General features: G+C 40.0%; 1 pseudogene; it reads right to left on the reverse strand.

Moving 5' to 3' along the window:
• Positions 1-16,336: 16,336 nt before the first annotated feature.
• On the reverse strand, positions 16,337-17,267 carry LOC140623228 (olfactory receptor 4L1-like; annotated as a pseudogene).
• Between the last annotated feature and the right edge of the window lie 9,622 nt (positions 17,268-26,889).

Consider the following 26,889-nt stretch of genomic DNA (forward strand, 5'->3'; position numbering starts at 1 on the left):
ATAAGGTACCTAGGAATGAACCTAACCAAAGAGGCAAAGGACCTATACCCTAAAATCTACAGAACACTTCTGAAAGAAATTGAGGAAGACACAAAGAGATGGAAAAATATTCCATGCTCATGGATTAGCAGAATTAATGTTATGAAAATATCAATGCCTCCCAGGGCAATTTACACGTTTATTTTTTTTAATAAAATAACTTTTATTGGTGTTCAATTTACCAACATACAGAATAACACCCAGTGCTCATCCCGTCAAGTGTCCCCCTCAGTGCCTGTCACCCACTCACCCCCACCCCCCGACCTTCCACCACCCCTAGTTTGTATCCCAGAGTTAGGAGTCATTATGTTCTGTCTCCCTTTCTGATATTTCCCACACATTTCTTCTCCCTTCCCTTATATTCCCTTTCACTATTATTGATATTCCCCAAATGAATGAGAACATACACTGTTTGTCCTTCTCTGATTGACTTACTTCACTCAGCATAATACCCTCCAGTTCCATCCACTTCGAAGCAAATGGTGGGTATTTGTCGTTTCTAATGGCTGAGGAATATTCCTTTGTATACATAAACCACATCTTCTTTATCCATTCATCTTTCGATGGACACCGAGGCTCCTTCCACAGTTTGGCTATTGTGGACATTGCTGCTAGAAACATCGGGGTGCAGGTGTCCCGGCGATTCATTGCATCTGAATCTTTGGGGTAAATCCCCAAAAGTGCAATTGCTGGGTCGTAGGGCAGATCTATTTTTAAGTCTTTGAGGAATCTCCACACAGTTTTCCAGAGTGGCTGCACCAGTTCTCATTCCCACCAACAGTGTAAGAGGGTTCCCTTTTCTCCGCAGCCTCTCCAACATTTGTGGTTTCCTTCCTTGTTAATTCTCCCCATTCTCACTAGTGTGAGGTGGGATCTCATTGTGGTTTTGATTTGTATTTCCCTGATGGCAAGTGATGCAGAGCATTTTCTCATGTGCTTGTTGACCATGTCTATGTCTTCCTCTGTGAGATTTCTCTTCATGTCTTTTGCCCATTTCATGATTGGATTGTTTGTTTCTTTGGTGTTGAGTTTAATAAGTTCTTTATAGATCTTGGAAACTAGCCCTTTATCTGATACGTCATTTGCAAATATCTTCTCCCATTCTGTAGTTTGTCTTTTAAGCTTGTTGACTGTATCCTTTGCTGTGCAAAAGCTTCTTATGTTGATGAAGTCCCAATAGTTCATTATTGCTTTTTTTTCTTTTGCCTTCGTGGATGTATCTTGCAAGAAGTTACTGTGGCCAAGTTCAAAAAGGGTGTTGCCTGTGTTCTCCTCTAGGATTTTGATGGAATCTTGCCTCACATTTAGATCTTTCATCCATTTTGAGTTTATCTTTGTGTCTGGTGCAAGAGAGTGGTCTAGTTTCATTCTTCTGCATGTGGATGTCCAATTTTCCCAGCACCATTTATTGAAGAGACTGCCTTTCTTCCAATGGATAGTCTTTCCTCCTTTATCGAATATTAGTTGGCCAGAAAGTTCAGGGTCCACTTCTGGGTTCTCTATTCTGTTCCATTTATCTATGTGTCTGTTTTTGTGCCAGTACCACACTGTCTTGATGACCACAGCTTTGTAGTACAACCTGAAATCTGGCACTGTAATGCCCCCAGATATGGTTTTCTTTTTTAAAATTCCCCTGGCTATTCGGGGTCTTTTCTGATTCCACACAAATCTTAAAATAATTTGTTCTAACTCTCTGAATAAAGTCCATGGTATTTTGATAGGGATTGCATTAAACATGTAAATTGCCCTGGGTGACATTGACATTTTCACAATATTAATTCTGCCAATCCATGAGCATGGAATATTTTTCCATCTCTTTGTGTCTTCCTCAATTTCTTACAGAAGTGTTCTATAGTTTTTAGGGTATAGATCCTTTACCTCTTTGGTGAGGTTTATTCCTAGGTATCTTATGCTTTTGGGTGCAATTGTAAATGGGATGGACTCCTTAATTTCTCTTTCTTCAGTCTCATTGTTAGTGTATAGAAATGCCATTGATTTCTGGGCATTGATTTTGTATCCTGCCACGCTACCAAATTGCTGTATGAGTTCTAGCAATCTTGGGGTGGAGACTTTTGGGTTTTCTATGTAACGTATCATGTCATCAGCGAAGAGGGAGAGTTTGACTTCTTCTTTGCCAATTTGAATGCCTTTAATGCCTTTTTGTTGTCTGATTACTGAGGCTAGGACTTCCAGTACTATGTTGAATAGCAGTGGTGAGAGTGGACATCCCTGTCTTGTTCCTGATCTTAGGGGAAAGGCTCCCAGTGCTTCCCCATTGAGAATGATATTTGCTGTGGGCTTTTCATAGATGGCTTTTAAGATGTCGAGGAATGTTCCCTCTATCCCTACACTCTGAAGAGTTTTGATCAGGAATGGATGCTGTATTTTGTCAAATGCTTTCTCTGCATCTAATGAGAGGACCATATGGTTCTTGGTTTTTCTCTTGCTGATATGATGAATCACATTACTTGTTTTATGAGTGTTGAACCAGCCTTGTGTCCCGGGAATAAATCCTACTTGGTCATGGTGAATAATTTTCTTAATGTGCTGTTGGATCCTATTGGCTAGTATCTTGTTGAGAATTTTTGCATCCATGTTCATCAGGGATATTGGTCTGTAATTCTCCTTTTTGGTGGGGTCTTTGTCTGGTTTTGGAATTTGGGTGATGCTGGCCTCATAGAATGAATTTGGAAGTACTCCATCTGTTTCTATCTTTCCAAACAGCTTTAGTAGAATAGGTATGGTTTCTTCTTTAAACGTTTGATAGAATTCCCCTGGGAAGCCATCTGGCCCTGGACTTTTGTTTCTTGGGAGGTTTTTGATGACTGCTTCTATTTCCTCCCTGGTTATTCGCCTGTTCAGGTTTTCTATTTCTTCCTGTTCCAGTTTTGGTAGTTTGTGGCTTTCCAGGAATGCGTCCATTTCTTCTAGATTGCCTAATTTATTGGCCTATAGCTGTTCATAGTATGTTTCTAAAATCGTTTGTATTTCCTTGGTGTTGGTAGTGATCTCTCCTTTCTCACTCATGATTTTATTAATTTGAGTCTCCTCTCTCTTCTTTTTAATAAGGCTGACTAATGGTTTATCTATCTTATTAATTCTTTCAAAGAACCAACTCCTGGTTCTGTTGACCTGTTCCACAGTTCTTCTGGTCTCGATTTCGTTGAGTTCTGCTCGAATCTTAATTAACTCTCTTCTGCTGGGCGTGGGGTCCATCTGCTATTTTTTCTCTAGCTCCTTTATGTGTAAGATTAGCTTTTGTTTGAGTTCTTTCCAGTTTTTGAATGGATGCTTGTATTGCGATGTATTTCCCCCTCAGGACTGCTTTTGCTGCATCCCAAAGATTTTGAACGGTTGTATCTTCATTCTCATAGTTTCCATGAATCTTTTTAACTCCCTTAATTTCCTGGTTGACCCTTTCATCTTTTAGCAGTATGGTCCTTAACCTCCACATGTTTGAGGTCCTTCCAAACTTCTTGTTGTGATTTAGTTCTAATTTCAAGGCATTATGGTCTGAGAATATGCAGGGGATGATCCCAATCTTTTGGTATCTGTTCAGACCCGATTTTTGACCCTGTATGTGGTCTATTCTGGAGAAAGTTCCATGTGCACTTGAGAAGAATGTGTATTCAGTTGAGTTTGGATGTAAAGTTCTCTAGATATCTGTGATATCCATCTGGTCCAGTGTATCGTTTAAAGCTCTCATTTCTTTTGAGATGTTGTGCTTAGAAGACCTATCGAGGGTAGAAAGAGCTAGATTGAAGTTACCAAGTATAAGTGTATTATTATCTAAGTATTTCTTCACTTTGGTTATTAATTGGTTTAAATATTTGGCAGCTCCCACATTTGGGGCATATTTATTGAGGATTGTTAAGTCCTCTTGTTGGATAGATCCTTTAAGTATGATATAGTGTCCCTCTTCATCTCTCACTACAGTCTTCGCGGTAAATTTTAGTTTATCTGATATAAGGATGGCTACCCCTGCTTTCTTTTGAGGACCATTTGAATGGTAAATGGTTCTCCAACCTTTTATTTTCAGGTTGTAGGTGTCCGTCTGTCTAAAATGAGTCTCTTGTAGACAGCAAATAGATGGGTCCTGCTTTTTTATCCAGTCTGATACCCTCCGCCTTTTTATGAGGTCATTAAGTCCGTTCATGTTCAGAGTTACTATTGACAGATATGAGTTTAGTGTCATCATGATATCTATTCAGACCTTGTTTTTGTGAATTGTTGCACTGAACTTCTTCTTAAAGGGGAATTTTAAGAGTCCCCCTTAAAATTTCTTGCAGAGCTGGTTTGGAGGTCACATATTCTTTCAGTTCCTGCCTGTCTTGGAAGCTCTTTATCTCTCCTTCCATTTTGAATGAGAGCTTTGCTGGATATAGTATTCTTGGCTGCATGTTCTTCTCACTTAGGACCCTGAGTATATCCTACCAGCCCTTTCTGGCCTGCCAGGTCTCTGTGGAGAGGTCTGCTGTTACCCTAATATTCCTCCCCATAAAATTCAGGGATTTCTTGTCTCTTGCTGCTTTAAGGATCTTCTCTTTATCTTTGGAATTTGCAAGCTTCACTATTAAATGTCGAGGTGTTGAACGGAATATTGATTTTAGGGGGGATCTCTCTATTTCCTGGATCTGAATGCCTGTTTCCCTTCCCATATTAGGAAAGTTTTCAGCTAGGATTTGTTCAAATACATATTCTGGCCCTCTGGCCCTTTCGGCGCCCTCGGGAACCCCAATTAAACGTAGGTTTTTCTTCCTCAGGCTGTCGTTTATTTCCCTTAATCTGTCTTCATGGTCTTTTAATTGTCTGTCTCTTTTTTCCTCAGTTTCCCTCTTTGCCATCAACTTGTCTTCTATGTCACTCACTCGTTCTTCCACCTCGTTAACTCTCGTGGTTAGGACTTCTCGTTTGGATTGCATCTCATTCAATTGATTTTTAATTTCTGCCTGATTGGATCTAAATTCTGCAGTCATGAAGTCTCTTGAGTCCTTGATGCTTTTTTCTAGAGCCACCAGTAGCTGTATAATAGTGCTTCTGAACTGGCTTTCTGACATTGAATTGTAATCCAGATTTTGTAACTCTGTGGGAGAGAGCACTGTTTCTGATTCTTTCTTTTGAGTGAGGTTTTCCTTCTAGTCATTTTGCTCAGTGCAGAGTGGCCAAAAATAAGTTGTCTTGGGAAAAGGAGAAAAAGAGAGAGAGAGAAGGAAAGAAAAGAGAAAAAGATGAAAGAAAAAAGGAAGAAAAAAAGGAAAAAAGAAGAAAAAGACAAAGAGAAAGGAAAAAAGAAGAAAAATACAAAGAAAAAGAAAGAAAGGTGAAAAAAAGGGTGGGGGAAGCAAACAGAAATCAAAAAGAAAAAAAACACATTGGGGAGTATCTTCTGATTCTGTGTACTTTAAGTCCCTTGACTTCCCCTGGAACTGGTCCGTCTAGCTGCTCTTCTGGGGGAGGGGCCTGTTGTGCTGATTCTCAGGTGTTAGCACTTGGGGGAGCTGCTCTGCCCCTGCCTGGTGCAGGGCTCAGTGGGGGTTGTTTACCCCGTGAGGCCCCAGGAGGAACAACCGCAGTGGCGGGGCCAGCTCTGCAGCCCTGGAGTCAGCCCCCGCAGTCACCATGGAGCTCTCGGTCTGCAGGGCCTGGAGGCTCCGGGGCGGGGCCGCTGATCTGCTCAGCTGGGGCAGGAGCGTCCTCGCTGTCCTGGGCCCTCCCGACCTCTGCCTGTCCCAGGGGAGGCCGGATCCTGGGCTGTGTCCCGGCGCCCTGTGCTCCGGGGCCTGCGCTGGTGGATTCGCGCTCCCGCCCCGCAGTCCCCTCCGCGGATCCGCCCCCGAGCCCCCGAGCTGCTTCCGCCCCGCAGCCCCCTCCGCGGAGCCGCCCCCGAGCCCCCCGAGCTGCTCCCGCCCCGCAGCCCCCTCCGCGGAGCCGCCCCCGAGCTCCCCCCCCCGAGCTGCTCCCGCCCCGCAGCCCCCTCCGCGGAGCCACCCCCGAGCCCTCCGAGCTGCTCCCGCTCCGCAGCCCCCTCCGTGGAGCCGCCCCGAGCCCCCCCGAGCTACTCCAGGTCCCGCCGTGCGCGCTGCAGCCCTTAGGGAGCTCGGCGCATCTCCCGGGGCGCAGGTGTCTGTTAGTGTCCCCGGGAGCCCGAGGGCATCCCTGCCCTCCCGGGTCCTGCTCCACCTCCCCGCGAGCCCCTTTCCGCCCGGGAAGGTCGGTGCAGCTCCTGTGTCTCCGGGACGGGGCTCTCCTGTCCTGGGGACACTCGCCCCGGTCTCAGCCCAGCTCCTCGCTGGGCCCCTCCCCCTTGGAGGCCTTTTGTTTCTTTCTTTTTCCCGGTCTTCCTACCTTGATAGAAGCGCGAACTCTTCTCACTGTAGAATTTCAGCTGTTCTCTCTTTAAATCTCAGGCCAAATTCGTAGATTTTCAGGATGATTTGAAGGTTATCTAGGTAATTTGGTGGGGACAGGTGATTTGGGGACCCTACTCTTCTGCCATCTTGCCCCTCCTCCCAATTTACACATTTAATGCAATCCCTATCAAAATACCATAGACTTTCATCAGAGAGTTGGAACAAATCATCTTCAGATTTGTGTGGAATCAGAAAAGACCCTATCTATCCAGGGGAATGTTAAAAAAGAAAACCAGAGCCGGGGGCATAGCAATGCCAGGTTTCAGGTTGTACTACAAAGCTGTGTGGTCATCAAAACAGTGTGGTACTGGCACAAAAAAAAACAGATACATAGATCAGTGGAACAGAATAGAGAATCCAGAAGTGGACCCTCAACTTTATGGTCAACTAATATTCGACAAAGCAGGAAAGACTATCCATTGGAAAAAGGACCGTCTCTTCAATAAATGGTGCTGGGAAAATTGGACATTCATGTGCAGAAGAATGAAACTAGACCACTCTCTTGCACCAGACACAAAGATAAACTCAAAATGGATGAAAGATCTAAATGTGAGACAAGAATCCATGAAAATCCTAGAGAAGAACACAGGCAACACCCTTTTTCAACTTGGCCACAGTAATTTCTTGCAAGATACATCCATGAAGGCAAGAGAAACAAAAGCAAAAATGAATTATTGGGACGTCATCAAGATAAAAAACTTATTCACAGCAAAAGAGACAGTCAACAAAACTAAAAGACAACCTACAGAATGGGAGAGGATATTTGCAAATGACATATCAGATTAAGGGCTAGTATCCAAGACCGATAAAAAAATTATTAAACTCAACAGCCAAGAAACAAACAGTCCAATCATTAAATGGGCAAAAGATGTGAAGAGAAATCTCACAGCGGAACACATACACATGGCCAACAAGCACATGAGAAAATGCTCTGCATCACTGGCCATCAGGGAAATACAAATCAAAACTACAATAATATACCACCTCACACCAATGAGAATGGGGAAAATTAACAAGGTAGGAAACAGCAAATGTTGGAGAGGATGCGGAGAAAGGGAACCCTCTTGTACTGTTGGTGGGAATGTGAACTGGTGCAGCCACTCTGGAAAACTGTGTGGAGGTTCCTCAAAGAGTTAAAAATAGATCTGCCCTAGACCTAGCAATTGTACTGCTGGGGATTTACCCCAAAGATGCAGATGCAGTGAAATGCTGGGACACCTGCACCCCGATGTTTCTAGCAGCAATGTCCACAAAGCCAAACTGTGGAAGGACCCTCAGTGTCCATCGAAGTTGAATGGATAAAGAAGATGGGGTATATGCATACAATGGAATATTACTCAGCCATTAGACAACGACAAATACCCACTATTTGCTTCATCGTGGAGGGTCCTAGAGGGTATTATTGCTGAGTGAAATAAGTCATTTGGAGAAGGACAAACATTTTATGGTGTCATTTAGGGAATATAAAAAATACTGAAAGGGAATAAAGGGGAAAGGAAAGTAAATGAGAATGGGAAATGAACAAGGGTTAGTGGAAGGGGAGGTGGGCGGGGGGTTGTGGTGACTGGGTGATGGGCACTGAGGGGTGCACTTGGCGGGATGAGCCCTGGGTGTTATGCTATATGTTGGCAAATTGAACTGCAATAAAAAAAATTTTTTAAAGAATTCTAAAGTAGTCAAACTCTTAGAAACAGAAGGCGGATGGTGATTGCTAGGAGCTAACAAGAGGTAGAAAGTTGAGTATTTTATAAATAGGGATAGAGTTTTAGTTTTGCAAGATAAAACGTTTTAGAAATATGTTGCAAAACAAGGTGTACATATTTAACACTACTGTAACTTAAAAATGCTTAAAATGTTACATGGTTTCAACCACAATAAAAAATGAACCAAAGCAGCACATATTAAACAGATAAGTCATTAAGACATAAAGTGAGTAAAAAAATATAATAATAAGTTTATAAGGATTCCATTTATATCAAGTAAAAACATTTAAAAAATTGTATGCCCAATATGAAAAATGAGGGACATAATTTTTAAAACATACCCAGGAATGGTACCTATGGAGCTCATGATAGTGATGATCATATTACAATAAAATAAATAGGTGTAGGTGATTGCTTAGGGGTCTTTATTATCTCTAACACTCTAGTTTTGTAGTAAAAGAATCAAATAAATGTGGCAAAATGTTAGAAATTTGTTAAAGCTACATGTTATATCAATATCTTTGCTTAAATCTGTGATTCAAATAATTCATAAGAAATAGATATATAAGAGAAGAGCAAGATGGCGGAAGAGTAGGGTCTCCAAATCACCTGTCTCCACCAAACTACCTAGAAAACCTTCAAATTATCCTGAAAATCTATGAATTCGGCCTGAGATTTAAAGAGAGACCAGCTGGAATGCTACAGTGAGAAGAGTTCGCGCTTCTATCAAGGTAGGAAGACGGGGAAAAAGAAATAAAGACACAAAAGGCCTCCAAGGGGGAGGGGCCCGCGAGGAGCCGGGCTGAGGCCGGGGCGAGTGTCCCCAGGACAGGAGAGCCCCGTCCCGGAGACGCAGGAGCTGCACCGACCTTCCCGGGCGGAAAGGGGCTCGCGGGGAGGTGGAGCAGGACCCGGGAGGGCGGGGATGCCCTCGGGCTCCCTGGGACAGTAACAGCAACTGCGCGCCCAGGAGAGGGCGCCGAGCTCCCTAAGGGCTGCAGCGCGCACGGCGGGACCCGGCGGGACCCGGAGCAGCTGAAGGGGCTCGGGCGGCGGCTCCACGGAGGGGGCTGCGCGGCCCCGGGAGCAGCTCGGAGGGGCTCGGGCAGAGGAAGAGGCTCCGTGCGGAGGGGGCTGCGCGGCTCCAGGAGCAGCTCGGAGGGGCTTGGGCGGCAGCTCCGCGGATGGGGCTGCGGGGCGGGAGCGAGAATCCACCAGCGCAGGCCCCGGAGCACAGGGCGCCGGGACACAGCCCAGGATCCGGCCTCCCCCGGGACAGGCAGAGGCCGGGAGGGCCCAGGACAGCAAGGACGCTCCCGCCCCAGCTGAGCAGATCAGCGGCCCCGCCCCGGAGCCTCCAGGCCCTGCAGACGGAGAGCTCCGGAGTTCCTGCGGGGGTTGAATCCAGGTTTCCAGAGCTGCCCCGCCACTGGGGCTGTTCCTCCTGCGGCCTCACGGGGTAAACAACCCCCACCGAGCCCTGCACCAGGCAGGGGCACAGCAGCTCCCCCAACTGCTAACACCTGAAAATCAACACAACAGGCCCCTCCCCCAGAACACCAGCTAGACGGACAACTTCCAGGAGAAGCCAAGGGACTTAAAGAACACAGAATCAGAAGATACTCCCCGGTGGTTCTTTTTTTGTTTGTTTGTTTTTGTTTTGTTTTGCTTTTTGATTTGTTTCCTTCCCCCACCCCGTTTTTTTCTCCTTTCTTTTTCTTTCTCTTTTCTTCTTCTTTTTTTTTTTTTCGTTTTTTTTCCTTTTTCTTCCCTTTTTTTTTCTCTTTCTCTTTTCTTTCCTTCTTTCTCTCCTCTCTTTTTCTCTTTTTCCCAAAACAACTTGCTTTTGGCCACTCTGCACTGAGCAAAATGACTAGAAGGAAAACCTCACCTCAAAAGAAAGAATCAGAAACAGTCCTCTCTCCCACAGAGTTACAAAATCTGGATTACAATTCAATGTCAGAAAGCCAATTCAGAAGCACTATTATACAGCTACTGGTGGCTCTAGAAAAAAGTATAAAGGACTCAAGAGACTTCATGACTGCAAAATTTAGAGCTAATCAGGCAGAAATTAAAAATCAATTGAATGAGATGCAATCCAAACTAGAAGTCCTAACGACGAGGGTTAACGAGGTGGAAGAACGAGTGAGTGACCTAGAAGACAAGTTGATAGCAAAGAGGGAAACTGAGGAAAAAAGAGACAAACAATTAAAAGACCATGAAGATAGTTTAAGGGAAATAAACGACAGCCTGAGGAAGAAAAACCTACGTTTAATTGGGGTTCCCGAGGGCGCCGAAAGGGACAGAGGGCCAGAATATGTATTTGAACAAATCCTAGCTGAAAACTTTCCTAATCTGGGAAGGGAAACAGGCATTCAGATCCAGGAAATAGAGAGATCCCCCCCTAAAATCAATAAAAACCGTTCAACACCTCGACATTTAATTGTGAAGCTTGCAAATTCCAAAGATAAAGAGAAGATCCTTAAAGCAGCAAGAGACAAGAAATCCCTGACTTTTATGGGGAGGAGTATTAGGGTAAGAGCAGACCTCTCCACAGAGACCTGGCAGGCCAGAAAGGGCTGGCAGGATACATTCAGGGTCCTAAATGAGAAGAACATGCAACCAAGAATACTTTGTCCAGCAAGGCTCTCATTCAAAATGGAAGGAGAGATAAAGAGCTTCCAAGACAGGCAGCAACTAAAAGAATATGTGACCTCCAAACCAGCTCTGCAAGAAATTTTAAGGGGGACTCTTAAAATTCCCCTTTAAGAAGAAGTTCAGTGGAACAGTCCACAAAAACAAAGACTGAATAGATATCATGATGACACTAAACTCATATCTCTCAATAGTAACTCTGAATGTGAACGGGCTTAATGACCCCATCAAAAGGCGCAGGGTTTCAGACTGGATAAAAAAGCAGGACCCATCTATTTGCTGTCTACAAGAGACTCATTTTAGACAGAAGGACACCTACAGCCTGAAAATAAAAGGTTGGAGAACCATTTACCATTCGAATGGTCCCCAAAAGAAAGCAGGGGTAGCCATCCTTATATCAGATAAACTAAAATTTACCCCAAAGACTGTAGTGAGAGATGAAGAGGGACACTATATCATACTTAAAGGATCTATCCAACAAGAGGACTTAACAATCCTCAATATATATGCTCCGAATGTGGGAGCTGCCAAATATATAAATCAATTATTAACCAAAGTGAAGAAATACTTAGATAATAATACACTTATACTTGGTGACTTCAATCTAGCTCTTTCTATACTCGATAGGTCTTCTAAGCAAAACATCTCCAAAGAAACGAGAGCTTTAAATGATACACTGGACCAGATGGATTTCACAGATATCTACAGAACTTTACATCCAAACTCAACTGAATACACATTCTTCTCAAGCGCACATGGAACTTTCTCCAGAATAGACCACATATTGGGTCACAAATCGGGTCTGAACCGATACCAAAAGATTGGGATTGTCCCCTGCATATTCTCAGACCATAATGCCTTGAAATTAGAACTAAATCACAACAAGAAGTTTGGAAGGACCTCAAACACATGGAGGTTAAGGACCATCCTGCTAAAAGATAAAAGGGTCAACCAGGAAATTAAGGAAGAATTAAAAAGATTCATGGAAACTAATGAGAATGAAGATACAACCGTTCAAAATCTTTGGGATGCAGCAAAAGCAGTCGTAAGGGGGAAATACATCGCAATACAAGCATCCATTCAAAAACTGGAAAGAACTCAAATACAAAAGCTAACCTTACACATAAAGGAGCTGGAGAAAAAACAGCAAATAGATCCTACACCCAAGAGAAGAAGGGAGTTAATAAATATTCGAGCAGAACTCAACGAAATCGAGACCAGAAGAACTGTGGAACAGATCAACAGAACCAGGAGTTGGTTCTTTGAAAGAATTAATAAGATAGATAAACCATTAGCCAGCCTTATTAAAAAGAAGAGAGAGAAGACTCAAATTAATAAAATCATGAATGAGAAAGGAGAGATCACTACCAACACCAAGGAAATACAAACGATTTTAAAAACATATTATGAACAGCTATACGCCAATAAATTAGGCAATCTAGAAGAAATGGACGCATTCCTGGAAAGCCACAAACTACCAAAACTGGAACAGGAAGAAATAGAAAACCTGAACAGGCCAATAACCAGGGAGGAAATTGAAGCAGTCATCAAAAACCTCCCAAGACACAAGAGTCCAGGGCCAGATGGCTTCCCAGGAGAATTTTATCAAACGTTTAAAGAAGAAATCATACCTATTCTCCTAAAGCTGTTTGGAAAGATAGAAAGAGATGGAGTACTTCCAAATTCGTTCTATGAAGCCAGCATCACCTTAATTCCAAAGCCAGACAAAGACCCCGCCAAAAAGGAGAATTACAGACCAATATCCCTGATGAACATGGATGCAAAAATTCTCAACAAGATACTGGCCAATAGGATCCAACAGTACATTAAGAAAATTATTCACCATGACCAAGTAGGATTTATCCCTGGGACACAAGGCTGGTTCAACACCCGTAAAACAATCAATGTGATTCATCATATCAGCAAGAGAAAAACCAAGAACCATATGATCCTCTCATTGGATGCAGAGAAAGCATTTGACAAAATACAGCATCCATTCCTGATCAAAACTCTTCAGAGTGTAGGGATAGAGGGAACATTCCTCGACATCTTAAAAGCCATCTATGAAAAGCCCACAGCAAATATCATTCTCAATGGGGAAGCACTGGGAGCCTTTCCCCTAAGATCAGGAACAAGACAGGGATGTCCACTCTCACCACTGCTATTCAACATAGTACATTCAGACAACAAAAAGACATTAAAGGCATTCAAATTGGCAAAGAAGAAGTCAAACTCTCCCTCTTCGCCGATGACATGATACTCTACATAGAAAACCCAAAAGTCTCCACCCCAAGATTGCTAGAACTCATACAGCAATTTGGTAGCGTGGCAGGATACAAAATCAATGCCCAGAAGTCAGTGGCATTTCTATACACTAACAATGAGACTGAAGAAAGAGAAATTAAGGAGTCAATCCCATTTACAATTGCACCCAAAAGCATAAGATACCTAGGAATAAACCTCACCAAAGATGTAAAGGATCTATACCCTCAAAACTATAGAACACTTCTGAAAGAAATTGAGGAAGACACAAAGAGATGGAAAAATATTCCATGCTCATGGATTGGCAGAATTAATATTGTGAAAATGTCAATGTTACCCAGGGCAATTTACATGTTTAATGCAATCCCTATCAAAATACCATGGACTTTCTTCAGAGAGTTAGAACAAATTATTTTAAGATTTGTGTGGAATCAGAAAAGACCCCGAATAGCCAGGGGAATTTTAAAAAAGAAAACCATATCTGGGGGCATCACAATGCCAGATTTCAGGTTGTACTACAAAGCTGTGGTCATCAAGACAGTGTGGTACTGGCACAAAAACAGACACATAGATCAGTGGAACAGAATAGAGAATCCAGAAGTGGACCCTGAACTTTATGGGCAACTAATATTCGATAAAGGAGGAAAGACTATCCATTGGAAGAAAGACAGTCTCTTCAATAAATGGTGCTGGGAAAATTGGACATCCACATGCAGAAGAATGAAACTAGACCACTCTCTTGCACCATACACAAAGATAAACTCAAAATGGATGAAAGATCTAAATGTGAGACAAGATTCCATCAAAATCCTAGAGAAGAACACAGGCAACACCCTTTTTGAACTCGGCCATAGTAACTTCTTGCAAGATACATCCACGAAGGCAAAAGAAACAAAAGCAAAAATGAACTATTGGGACTTCATCAAGATAAGAAGCTTTTGCACAGCAAAGGATACAGTCAACAAAACTCAAAGACAACCTACAGAATGGGAGAAGATATTTGCAAATGACATATCAGATAAAGGGCTAGTTTCCAAGATCTATAAAGAACTTATTAAACTCAACACCAAAGAAACAAACAATCCAATCATGAAATGGGCAAAAGACATGAAGAGAAATCTCACAGAGGAAGACATAGACATGGCCAACATTCATATGAGAAAATGCTCTGCATCACTTGCCGTCAGGGAAATACAAATCAAAACTACAATGAGATACCACCTCACACCAGTGAGAATGGGGAAAATTAACAAGGCAGGAAACCACAAATGTTGGCGAGGATGGGGAGAAAAGGGAACCCTCTTGCACTGTTGGTGGGAATGTGAACTGGTGCAGCCACTCTGGAAAACTGTGTGGAGGTTCCTCAAACAGTTAAAAATATACCTGCCCTACGACCCAGCAATTGCACTGTTGGGGATTTACCCCAAAGATACAAATGCAATGAAACGCCGGGACACCTGCACCCCGATGTTTCTAGCAGCAATGGCCACGATAGCCAAACTGTGGAAGGAGCCTCGGTGTCCAACGAAAGATGAATGGATAAAGAAGATGTGGTTTATGTATACAATGGAATATTACTCAGCTATTAGAAACGACAAATACCCACCATTTGCTTCGAAGTGGATGGAACTGGAGGGTATTATGCTGAGTGAAGTAAGTCAATCGGAGAAGGACAAACATTATATGTTCTCATTCATTTGGGGAATATAAATAATAGTGAAAGGGAAAATAAGGGAAGGGAGAAGAAATGTGTGGGCAATATCAGAAAGGGAGACAGAACGTAAAGACTGCTAACTCTGGGAAACGAACTAGGGGTGGTAGAAGGGGAGGAGGGCGGGGGGTGGGAGTGAATGGGTGACGGGCACTGGGTGTTATTCTGTATGTTAGTAAATTGAACACCAATAAAAAAATAATATAAAAAATAAATAAATAAATAAATAAATAAATAAATAAATAAAGAAATAAAGAAATAAAAAAAGAAATAGATATATATGCCCAATGATCCTTAGGGGCCTAGTTCCTATCCTCTTCAATGTGTCTTTTAAAATAAAATTTTAGTCCAAATATGTTGTTCACATATGGGTAGGAATACATCTTTAAACCACCCTTTAGTTTATAATTCGTATATTACACATATTGCTTAGAAGGCAATGATGAAAAGTATTGGATAAAAGCCTATAGAAAGGTTCCTGAGAGTTTGGGAGAGAGCAGGGCATTTGAATCTGATATCAAAGAGGCCATACAATGTCTTTTTCTTCTAATATCCATGAACCGTGGATGAAACATTTTAATTTAGTACTATCCTCTATACAACGTGGGCAGCTTGACTACTTCCTGTTTTGTTGTGATGTGATTGGCATATACAGGGTCTTCTTTATGTTCCTTTGTCTATGGGGATTGACAAACTTACTAGTAAAGCTCTTACTTGACTCGAGAGATACACGAGAATAGATATGTGAACAAACATGAATGAAGAAATAAGGTAAAATGAGCTGTGTTTCATATATACATCAAGTGGAATTTCTACTTTTTTCAGGAAAATATATGTTTCCTGTGAGTAGATGATTCTTAGATCTATCTACTCATAGAAATTAGCCAATGTACCTCATTAAAAAAGTTATAATTCTTACACATATTAGAATCTATAGACATGTGAGTTTATGTGTGAGTGTTTAGGAGACTTCAAGAGTTCATATGGTTTTATACACATTTAGTCAACTAGAGAATTTAACTGAAGATTCCTAATCTGAATTAAAAATAGATAAATTCCCAAATGATTCCTCTTTATTTATGAAATTTAGTCTTGCACATTTTTCAGTTTCCAACTATAGTTAATAAGCCATTTTTTCTGCTTCATTACATTAAAAAAGTATTAACCCTAAATGAATTGAATTTTAATTAAGATGTTTATTCTTCCAATAAAACCGAAAAATATAGAAATGTAAGGATGGAACATTTGATAATTTCAATATATATTATGAATATTTTAAAAATCTACAAAGTGAATTAATATCAACTTATTCTCGGGGCAGCCCCGGTGGCTCAGCGGTTTAGCACCGCCTTCAGTCCAGGGGTGATTCTGGAGACATAGGATCGAGTCCCACATCAGGCTCTCTGCATGGAGCCTGCTTCTCCCTCTGCCTGTGTCTCTGCCTCTCTCTCTGTGTCTCTCATGAATAAATAAATAAAGTCTTTTTAAAAAAAACCTTATTCTGAATTGAAAAACATGAGTTTTGCACTAAAAAGCTTCATCATCATGATGGTTGCCTAGAAGGTCTGTCTGGATCTGATGTGTTTGGTCCTCAGTCTATTCATGACTGCTTTCATCTCCTGTTTCCTCAGAGTGTAAATAATGGGGTTCACTAAGGGTGTGATAACTGAATAAAACACAGAAAGAAATCTATCCACTGAAAAGCCACTGAATGGCCAAGCTTAAATGAAGATACATGGCCCAAAGAACAGAGTGACCACAGTAATGTGAAGAGACAGTGTGGACAGAGCCTTTGAGAGGGCACTAGAGGATTGCCATCGGATGGTTACCAGAATGACAGTGTAGGAAATGAGCAGGAGCATAAAGCAGGTGAAAGACAACAGGCCACTGTCAGCAATTACTAGCAACTCCAGAACATAGGTCTCAGTGCAGGCAAGTTTTTGAATGAGAGGAAGGACAAAAAATATTGTCCACTATGTTGGAGCCACAGAAGGTCAAGGTGACAGTAAAAATCATCTGGCTCATCGTATGCACAAAGCCAACAGCCCAGGATAGCAGCACAGAGCCCACAAGGACCTGGCAGTTTATGATGGGTGTGTAGTGAAGAGGTTTGCATATTGCAATGTACCGATCAACAGCCATGACTATGAGAAGAGTCATTCAGTGCCCCCTAAGAGGTGGAGGTAGAACATCTGAGCCATACAAAGAAATCGTTCTGTTCTCCCTGAGGAGATCTATGACCATCTTAGGGGTTGTGATTGTGGAAATAGACATATCCAGAAAGGAGAGGTTTCCAAAGAGGAAGTACATTGGTATGGAGTACAGAAGTGAGTCAGAGGTCACAGTGACCATGATGAGAAGGTTTCCTGCCACAATCGCTGCATAGGACAACAAAAATATGAAACAAAGAGAAAATCTCAAGTCCCCAAGTGTTGGTGAGTCCTAACAAAACAAACTCAGGTTAATTGAACTATTAATTATATCCATCTTCTTTAGAAGATGTGGTATAGGGCAGCCTGGATGGCTCAGCGGTTTAGTGCCGCCTTCAGCCCAGGGCCTGATCCTGGAGACCCGGGATCGAGTTCCACGTCCGGCTCCTTGCATGGAGCCTGCTTTCTCTCTCTCTCTCTCTCTCTCTCTCTCTCTCTCTCAAATAAATAAATAAAATCTTTTAAAAAAAGAAGATGTGGTATATGTATACAATGGAATATTCCTCAGCCATTAGAAACGACAAATACCCACCATTTGCTTCAACGTGGATGGAACTGGAGGGTATTATGCTGAGTGAAATAAGTCAATCGGAGAAGGACAAACATTATATGGTCTCATTCATTTGGGGAATATACAAAAATAGTGAAAGGGAATAAAGGGGAAAGGAGAAAAAATGAGTGGGAAATATCAGGGAGGGAGACAGAACATGAGAGACTCCTAACTCTGGGAAAAAAACCTAGGGGTGATGGAAGGGGCAGTGGGCAGGGGGAGGGGGGGTGACTGGGTGATGGGCACTGAGGGGGGCACTTGATGGGATGAGCATTGGATGTTATGCTATATGTTGGCAAATTGAACTTCAATAAAAAAAATAATTATATCCATCTAGTCTAGTAGGGGTTTTCAGAAAGTTATTAACATGTAGAAAATCTGGAAAAAGTGATAATTTAACTTGTGATAGTATTGAAGATATAGACATATAGAAAGTATTTGATTCCTATAGAAAGAGAAACGATGAACATTTCTGAAAAATACATTTAATTAATTCAAGCAACATTCACATTATCAAATTTATTTTCAGCCAGAGAGGAACAAAATATAAGAAATTCATTGTAGAAATTTTTTTTTTTTAAGATTTATTTATGAGAGACACAGAGAGAGGCAGAGGGAGAAGCAGGCTCCATGCAGAGAGCCGGATGTGGGACTCGATTCCGGGACTCCAGGACCACGCCCTGGGCTGATGGCAGGCACTAAACCGCTGAGCCATCCAGGGATCCCCCATTGTAGAAATTTGTAAACAGAGTTTACAGGCATAGGTCCATCTCCATAGTGATTTGTTGTTTCTGTCATAGTTTATGAGTCGATGAGTCATGAGTTCAATAGGCTGATGAGTAAAAGAGCCAAATGACCATTAGTCGAATGATTGAGTTCAAGTAGATAGTATGTAGTTGTGTAACTTTGTGGTGCTAGGGCCCAGTATTAGATCTTTTGCATCTTCCCCCTTCCTAACTTAAAATACTCAAGTGCCTGGAAGTTGATATATTTTTCAGCAAATTGCTTCTATGAGCTCTAATGCATTATCACCCCTTTCTTTTATCCTAAATAGGTAAACCAATGATTTCACTTATTCCTGAAGCTTTAATCTGGTTACAACTTGTCATATATTCTTGTTGCCCCCCAAATTATAATAAAACAACCTTCCTAAAAAGTTTCTGGAGAAGACCATAAATGTTTCTCAGTGTCCGGGTTTCTGCCTTTCCTTCTCTCTCTCTCTCTCTCCTCCCCTCCCTTATATACTTCCTCACTCCCTTCCTTCTTTTATTCTTTTTCTTTCATTACTTCTTTTATTCTTCTTTCTTACTTCCTCCCCTCATCTTCCTTGTCTTCATCTTTTTTGCCCTCCTCCTCTTCCTTCTTCTGAATAGTGCTGTGTATCTAATTATTGATTTCTGAATATAACTTGTGACCTCCACTGTTGAGTCTTTTTGCATGTTTTCCTGAATCTATTATTGCTGGGTTCTCGACTGGAGTTTTCTTTCTGGTACCTTTACGTTGTATGCATAGATGATCTCTGAACAAACAACAGACCTTTAACAAGCAGTTTTTATGTTTCCTTGTCTCTTAAATGCTTATTATCCTTGTACCCAGTGCTTTCCTCAGATACAGTATCACACTGTGCAGACTGACTTGACTCATCTTGGCTCATACATCCTTAACAGTTGTACTCTGTATGTGTTTCCACATGGAGCTCATACTGTTGGCTCACTTTTATCTACATTTCATTTTGATTTAGATCTTTTAGTCTCAGCTTTTTTTCCCTTTCTTTTCTTCTTTTAAAAAGACTGTTGGTGATGTACACCAAACACCCAGATCCAGTCTCATACATATTAATCACAAAAGCACATACTTATATAACATTCTAGTTCTGGAGCACCAAATCAGAATGTGGAAAATCTACTCTCTAAAACACTGGGGGTTATTCTGTATGTTAGTAAATTGAACACCAATAAAAAATTTTTAAAAAAATTTCCTTTTTTTTTTTTTTTTTTGCTTAATAACTTATGAAATATTCAGATGAACGTGAAAGAATCCTAACTCTGGGAAATGAACTAGGGGTGGTGGAAGGGGAGGTGGGCAGTGGGTGGAGGTGACTGGGTGACAGGCACTGAGGTGGGCACTTGATGGGATGAGCACTGGTGTTATTCTATATTTTGGCAAATTGAACACCAATAAAAAATAAATTTATTAAAAAAAGAATCAGGGGATCCCTGGGTGGCGCAGCGGTTTAGCGCCTGCCTTTGGCCCAGGGCGCGATCCTGGAGACCCGGGATCGAATCCCACGTCGGGCTCCGGTGCATGGAGCCTGCTTCTCCCTCTGCCTGTGTCTCTGCCTCTCTCTCTCTCACTGTGTGCCTATCATAAATAAAAAATTAAAAAAAAATTAAAAAAAAAAGAATCAGGCTAAACAATTTTTTAATGTTTTCTTTATAAAATGTTTAAAAAAAAAAAGACAATCAAGAATAAAGATTTAAATTCTTGTCCTGGCCTCAACATTTCCTAGAGAAATATACTCTTAATTTTTTAAAAGTGATTTATTTTTCCATAAAAATGAAATGATATCTCACAGATTGCTATGAGACCCCAGGGTAATATATATAGAATATATTTGTATGTTTCATTAAGTACATGTAGGTCCTATGTATGTGCATTCATATAATTCTATCTTTAGCATTATCTAATTTTTTTGATGATTGTAAGATATTCAAATCAGTAAGAACCACAGAAGAATTTTTACTAGGGTAAAAGAAGACAGGGTTGATAAAAACATTTCTATCTACGAAATATAAATGATGTAATTACCTAGTTGTCTTTTATAAAGATAGAGTATCATCATTGGTGTGTAATTAAATCTACATACTAGTTATGCATGATATGAAATTAAGTCAGTGTTTCCTATTTTCTTGATCTGAAATGTTATTAGATTACATTTTAGACTTGTCACAGCTACTAAACTTAGTCCAGGAAAAATCTAATTTTTCTATTGTTTTACAACATTCTAAATTATTTTGTTTTTTTATCCCACGGAGATTAAACTAAATCAATTTAATATTGCAAAAACATAAACTTGAATTGTAGATCTGACCCCTAAAATCAGGAATGTCAGTGCTATTTATCAATCAGACTGGCTCTTCTTACTGGAAATAGATACATTTGTCCAGTTACTAGTTGACCAAAATTATTTTTTACTATTGCCCTCATGATCAGATAATATGCTTTTCATTCAGCTCTAAGTTTCTATAAAATTCAGTTCTGAATTTCTCTTTTATTAAACTGTACAAATGCAGTTTGTTATTAATACCGATATTTAAACCTACCAGTTCTAGCTGAGGAGTGGTCTCTTCAAACACATGCAGACACAGTGAGATCCTGCATATATATTGTTTATCTTTTTTACCCCCATGAATATATGTGACATTCATTTGCAGGTAAAAAAAAAAAAGGACAAGAATCATATACATAATGTGCTGACTGGTGATCAACACCCAAAGGGAATTATTAACATAAACATGCTAGTGTTCCCTAGAGTTCAGAACAAGGACTTACTCTCTCATTATTTAAGTGGATGGTGAATTCACCAAGTGGATCAGCCATGTGAACCTTTTCTATTAAGTGCTTTGACAAACTCAAGTGTTTTTGCTTGGAGCATGATGAATGCATTTGTAGAAAATGAATATTATAGATAATAGATTTGAAGAGATTTTAATTCTATCAATTTGATTTAATCATTATGAATATTCATGATTAATTTGGTAATTGAATTCATTTATTCAAGTAAAATTAGAATAGTGCCCACACTGAGCAAGACATATAAGGAAATTCATGGTATGGACCAGTTCTTAACAGAGATAAATCTCTTTTTACCATGTTAAGGGGAGAGAGAGAGTAGAGAGAGCTTGAGTGAGCAAACAAGGGAATCTTTACCTTGGTAATCAATAAATGATTAATGGTAATCAATAAATAATTACTTAGTGGAATTTTGCAATCAACCATTCTAAAGATACAGAATTTTGCTAGTTCTTTATTAATTATATAGAACTTCATGATGACTCAAAAGTATTAAGAAAGATCTGTAGCAAAAACTTTATAAAACAATGAAGTTAACCAAGTAAAATTCTAAAGGCCAATGACATAACAATATATGAATGCAGATGAGTTCATACGCTACAGAAATTTTTCTGTATTTACTCATATATAACTTTTCCATGTTGCTCCAATTAAAATTCTCTTGAAAAGATTACAAGAAAGTGACGGTAGTAAATATACAATAAATCTGGTGTCACATTCATTTCCTAAGCCCATAGCAGACATTGTTAATAGATTCCTCATACTTTTTGATCCTTCCCAGAAATTTTTTTAAAAATTTAGTTCCTTATCCTCATACTTTTAGATACCTCCCAGAAAATTTTTTAAAAATTTAGTTCCTTATCCTCATACTTTTTGATCCCTCCCAAAAATTTTTTTAAAAATTTAGTTCCTTATACAGCCACTAACAATTAGAATTACCATGAAAAATAAACCTTTTAAAAATATTTATGGATGAGTTGCTTGGGTGGCACAGTCAAGTGTCTGCCTTCGATTCAGGTCATGACCCCAAGGTCCTAGGATCTAGTCCCTCATTGGACACCTTGATCAGCAGAGTCTACTTCTCTTTCTCTCTGCTGCTCCTCCTCCCCCCTGCTCTCTCTCTGTCAAATAAATAATAAATTAATAAACAAATAAATAAAATCAATCTTAAAACAATATTTATGGAGGGGAAATATATGCCACAGTTTAGTGTGGCATTTTAGGAGATGATTACAAGAAGAAGATTCTTAAATATAGAAATCATAAAGATAATAGTAGAACAATATTTGGGTGCTCTGGCTTGATTACCCAAACCAGTTGGTAAGGATGGTACACATAGAATTTTTCAGAAGAAATCTAAACTATTAAGAACACATGGTCTAGGGCCAAACCAAAGTAGAGCAAAGACACTCACAAAGGATGAAGAAGGGAATAAGGAGGGAAAATATGTAAATTTCATATTCAAGGTATATTTCAAAGCTCTTGCACAGCAAAGGAAGCTATCAGCAATACAAAAAGGTAACCTACTGAATGGGGGAAGATATTTGGGAGTGATATAGCCAATAAGGGGTCAATATCCAAAATATGTAAAGAATTTAAACAACTCAACACCAAAAAAAAAAAAAAACAAACAGTCCAATTAAAACGGGCAGAGGAAGAATCTATACTCTAAAAACTACAGAGCACCTATGAAAGAAATCAAGGAAGGCATAAAGAGATGGAAAAACATTCCAAGCTAATGGATTGGAAGAATTAATATTGTAAAAATGTCAATTATCCAGGGCAATTTACACATTTAATGCAATCCCTATCAAAATACCATGGACTTTCTTCAGAGAGTTGGAACAAATAATCTTAAGATTTGTGTGGAATCAGGACAGCCTGGGTGGCTCAGTGGTTTATTGCAACATTCAGCCCAGGGCCTGATCCTGGAGACCTGGGATCAAGTCTGATGTCGGGCTCCCAGCACGGAGCCTGCTTCTTCCCCTGTCTCTCTCTCTCTCTCTCTCTCTCTCTCTCTGTCTCTCATGAATAAATAAAATCTTAAAAAAAAGATTTGTGTGGAATCAGAAAAGACCCTAAATAGCTGGGAGAATATTGAAAAAGAAAACCATAGCTGGGGGCATCACCATGCCAGATTTCAGGTTATACTACAAAGCTGTGATCATCAAGACAGTGTGGTACTGGCACAAAAACAGACACATAGATCAATGGAACAGAATAGAAAATCCAGAAATGGGCCTTCAACTCTGTGGTCAACTAATATTCAACAAAGCAGGAAAGATTATCCACTGGAAAAAGGACAGTCTCTTCAATAAATGGTGCTGGGAAAATTGGACATCCATATGCAGAAGAATGAAACTAGACCACTCCCTTACACCATACACAAAGATAAACTCAAAATGGATGAAAGATCTAAATGAGAGAAAAGAATCCATCAAAATCCTAGAGGGTAACACAGGCAATAGCCTTTTTGAACTTGGCCACAGCAACTTCTTGGGGAAACAAAAGCAAAAATGCACTATTGGGACTTAATCAGGATAAAAAGCTTCTGCACAGCAAAAGAAACAGTCAACAAAACTAAAAGACAACCTACAGAATGGGAGAAGATATTTGCAAATGACACATCAGATAAAGGGCTAGTATCCAAGATCTATAAAGAACTTACTAAACTCAACAGCCAAGAAACAAACAATCCAATCATGAAATGGGCCTAAGACGTGAACAGAAATTTCACCAAAAAAAACATACACATGGTCAACAAGCACATGAGAAAATGCTCCACATCACTGGCCACCAGGGAAATACAAATCAAAACCACAATGAGATACCACCTCACACCAGTGAGAATGGGGAAAATTAACAAGGCAGGAAACAACAAATGTTGGAGAGGATATGGAGAAAGGGGAACCCTCTTGCACCGTTGGTGGAAATGTGAACTGGTACAGCCACTCTGGAAAACTGTGTGGTGGTTCCTCAAGGAGTTAACAATAGAGCTACCCCTACGACCCAGCAATTGCACTGCTGGGGATTTACCCCAAAGATACAGATGCAGTGAAACACTGGGACACCTGCACCCCAATGTTCATAGCAGCAATGTCCACAATAGCCAAACTGTGGAAGGAGCCTCGATGTCCATCAAAAGATGAATGGATAAAGAAGATGGGGTATATGTATACAATGGAATATTATTCAGCCATTAGAAACAACAAATTCCCACCATTTGCTTCAACGTGGACGGAACTGGAAGGTATTGTGCTGAGTGAAATAAGTCAATCAGAGAAGGACAATTATCTTATGGTTTCACTTATATGGGGAATATAAGAAATAGTGAAAGGGATTATAGGAGGAAGGAGAAGAACTGAGTGGGAAAAATTAGAGAGAGAGACAAACCATGAGAGATTCCTAACTCTGAGAAACAAAGGGTTGTGGAAGGGGAGGTGGGTGGGGGGATGGGGTGACTGGGTGATGGGCACTGAGGAGGGCACTTGATGGGGTGAGCACTGAGTGTTATACTGTATGTTGGCAAATTGAATAAAAAATTAAAATAATAAATAAAATAAAAAACTAAAATAAAATAAAAAATTAAAATATTTTTAATTAAATAAAAAATTTTAAATAAAAAATTTTAAATGAAAAATTAAAATAATAAATAAAATAAAAAACTAAGTACTGAAACTCAGAAAAAAGTGGGCAGAGGACCTGCATAGATATTTTCTAAAGCCATGCAGGTGCTCAACAGACCCATGCAAAGATGCCCAACATTACTAATCAACAAGGAAATACAAATCAAAACCACAATGACATATTACCTTACACATGTCAGAATGGCTAGAATCAAAAAGAGATGTAACAAGTGGTATTGGTGAAGACTTAAAAATAAAGGAACTAGGGATCCCTGGGTGGCGCAGCGGTTTGGCGCCTGCCTTTGGCCCAGGGCGCGATCCTGGAGACCCGGGATCGAATCCCACGTCGGGCTCCCGGTGCATGGAGCCTGCTTCTCCCTCTGCCTGTGTCTCTGCCTCTCTCTCTCTCTCTCTGTGACTATCATAAATTAATTAATTAATTAATTAAAAAAAAGGAACTCTTGTGGTATGTTGGTGGGAATGTAATTGATGCAGCCCCTAAGGAAAACATCTCAAAAAATTAAAAATGTAATTACAATGTGACCCAATAATTCCATTTCTGGCTATTTAATTAAAGAAAATGAAAACACTAATTTAAAAATATATATCTATCCTTACATTTATTGCAGCATTATTTACAACAGCCAAGATATGGAAGCAACCAAAGTGTCCCTTAGTAGATGAATGGATAAGGAAGATATAGTATATATAGACAATGGAATATTACTCAGCCATCAAAGAGAATGAAGTCTTGCCATTTACAATAGCATGGATGGACCTAGAGGGGGTTATGTTAAGTGAAATGAGTCAGAGAGAGACGAATACCATATTATTTCTCATATGTGGATTCTAAAAAATAAAACAAATGACTTTAGAAAACAAACAAAAAGCAAATTAGACATATAAATACAGAGAACAAAATGATGGTTGCCAGAGATAAGGTCAGTAGGGGGATGGAAAAATAGGTGAAGGTGAGTGGAAAATGCAGGCATATAGTTAGGGAAAGAACAAGTCACAGGGAATAAGAGGCACAGCATAAGGAGGAGTCAATAATATTGTGATAGTGTTGTATGGTGACAAATGGAGTTACACTTCTGATGAGCATAGGATATATATAAATTTGTCAAGTCACTATGTTGTACACCTGAAACCTATGTAATACGTGTTTCAATTATACTCAAATAAATTTCATGATAAAAAAACAAAAACATATTAAAATATTTTAAAAACTGAGAATTTAATTTTTAAAGTACATCAAAAGAGATGATCCCCAAGATGTTCAAGTAATTTTAGGTTTTCTATTTGCTTTTGGAAGTCTTTACATCCTCCACAAACTCATGTATTATTATTATTGTTGTTATTATTTAAATATTACTTAATGTTATTGTATTTAATAAATTCACACTTACTATCTGAAAGAGCCCACTATTCCCTCTGCTTTTACTTTTGCTACATTATATTCTTTACTTAAGAAGATGGAGATATACCAAACTGTAATATACATGGGATCCCAACCTTCTCATTCTCAAAGCATATTAATGATTTTATATTGACAATAAAAAGGAATCCACTAGCCTGAAAATGCTGGTATTTTCCTTTCTATAAAATCTAAGCATAGGTACTCTCTCTTTTATTCATCAATCTCCTTTATAAAGGTCCGTCTTTAATACTTATGAACTCCTTCTCACTTAACAGTATCTAGGTGCACTGGCCTTTGCCTGGAGTGCTCCTTTCCCTGCTTAAGTGTCTAATTCTAGAGCTTTTTAAATGTGTTGGTATGACTGTCTCCCCTTAAAGTGGTCTTCGGAGACCACCACACAGAACATAGATCCCTCCTGTTGGTTACTCTCTCTGCAACAGGGACCAGGTCTGTATCTCTAGCCATGTACCTGTATTGCTTTGGACAGGGTTGGTACCTACTAATGAAGAATGGGAGAAGGATACTCAACAGTCTTTGCTACATGGTCTAGCCTCATTGCTAACCTCTTCACTGATGATGATGCTATCTCTAAAAATTTTTTTCAGCTTCATGAGCATTTAACTGCTTATCCATTTTCAGACTGTTGCCAGAGGAAAGTTGAATTTTCTTATGTTTTTCTAATAATTCCTAACAAGTATAATGACAGTATCAGTATTTTATGAGTGGTGAC

Source organism: Canis lupus, chromosome 32 (genome assembly GCF_048164855.1).
Source record: "Canis lupus baileyi chromosome 32, mCanLup2.hap1, whole genome shotgun sequence".
Classification (NCBI taxonomy): domain Eukaryota; kingdom Metazoa; phylum Chordata; class Mammalia; order Carnivora; family Canidae; genus Canis; species Canis lupus.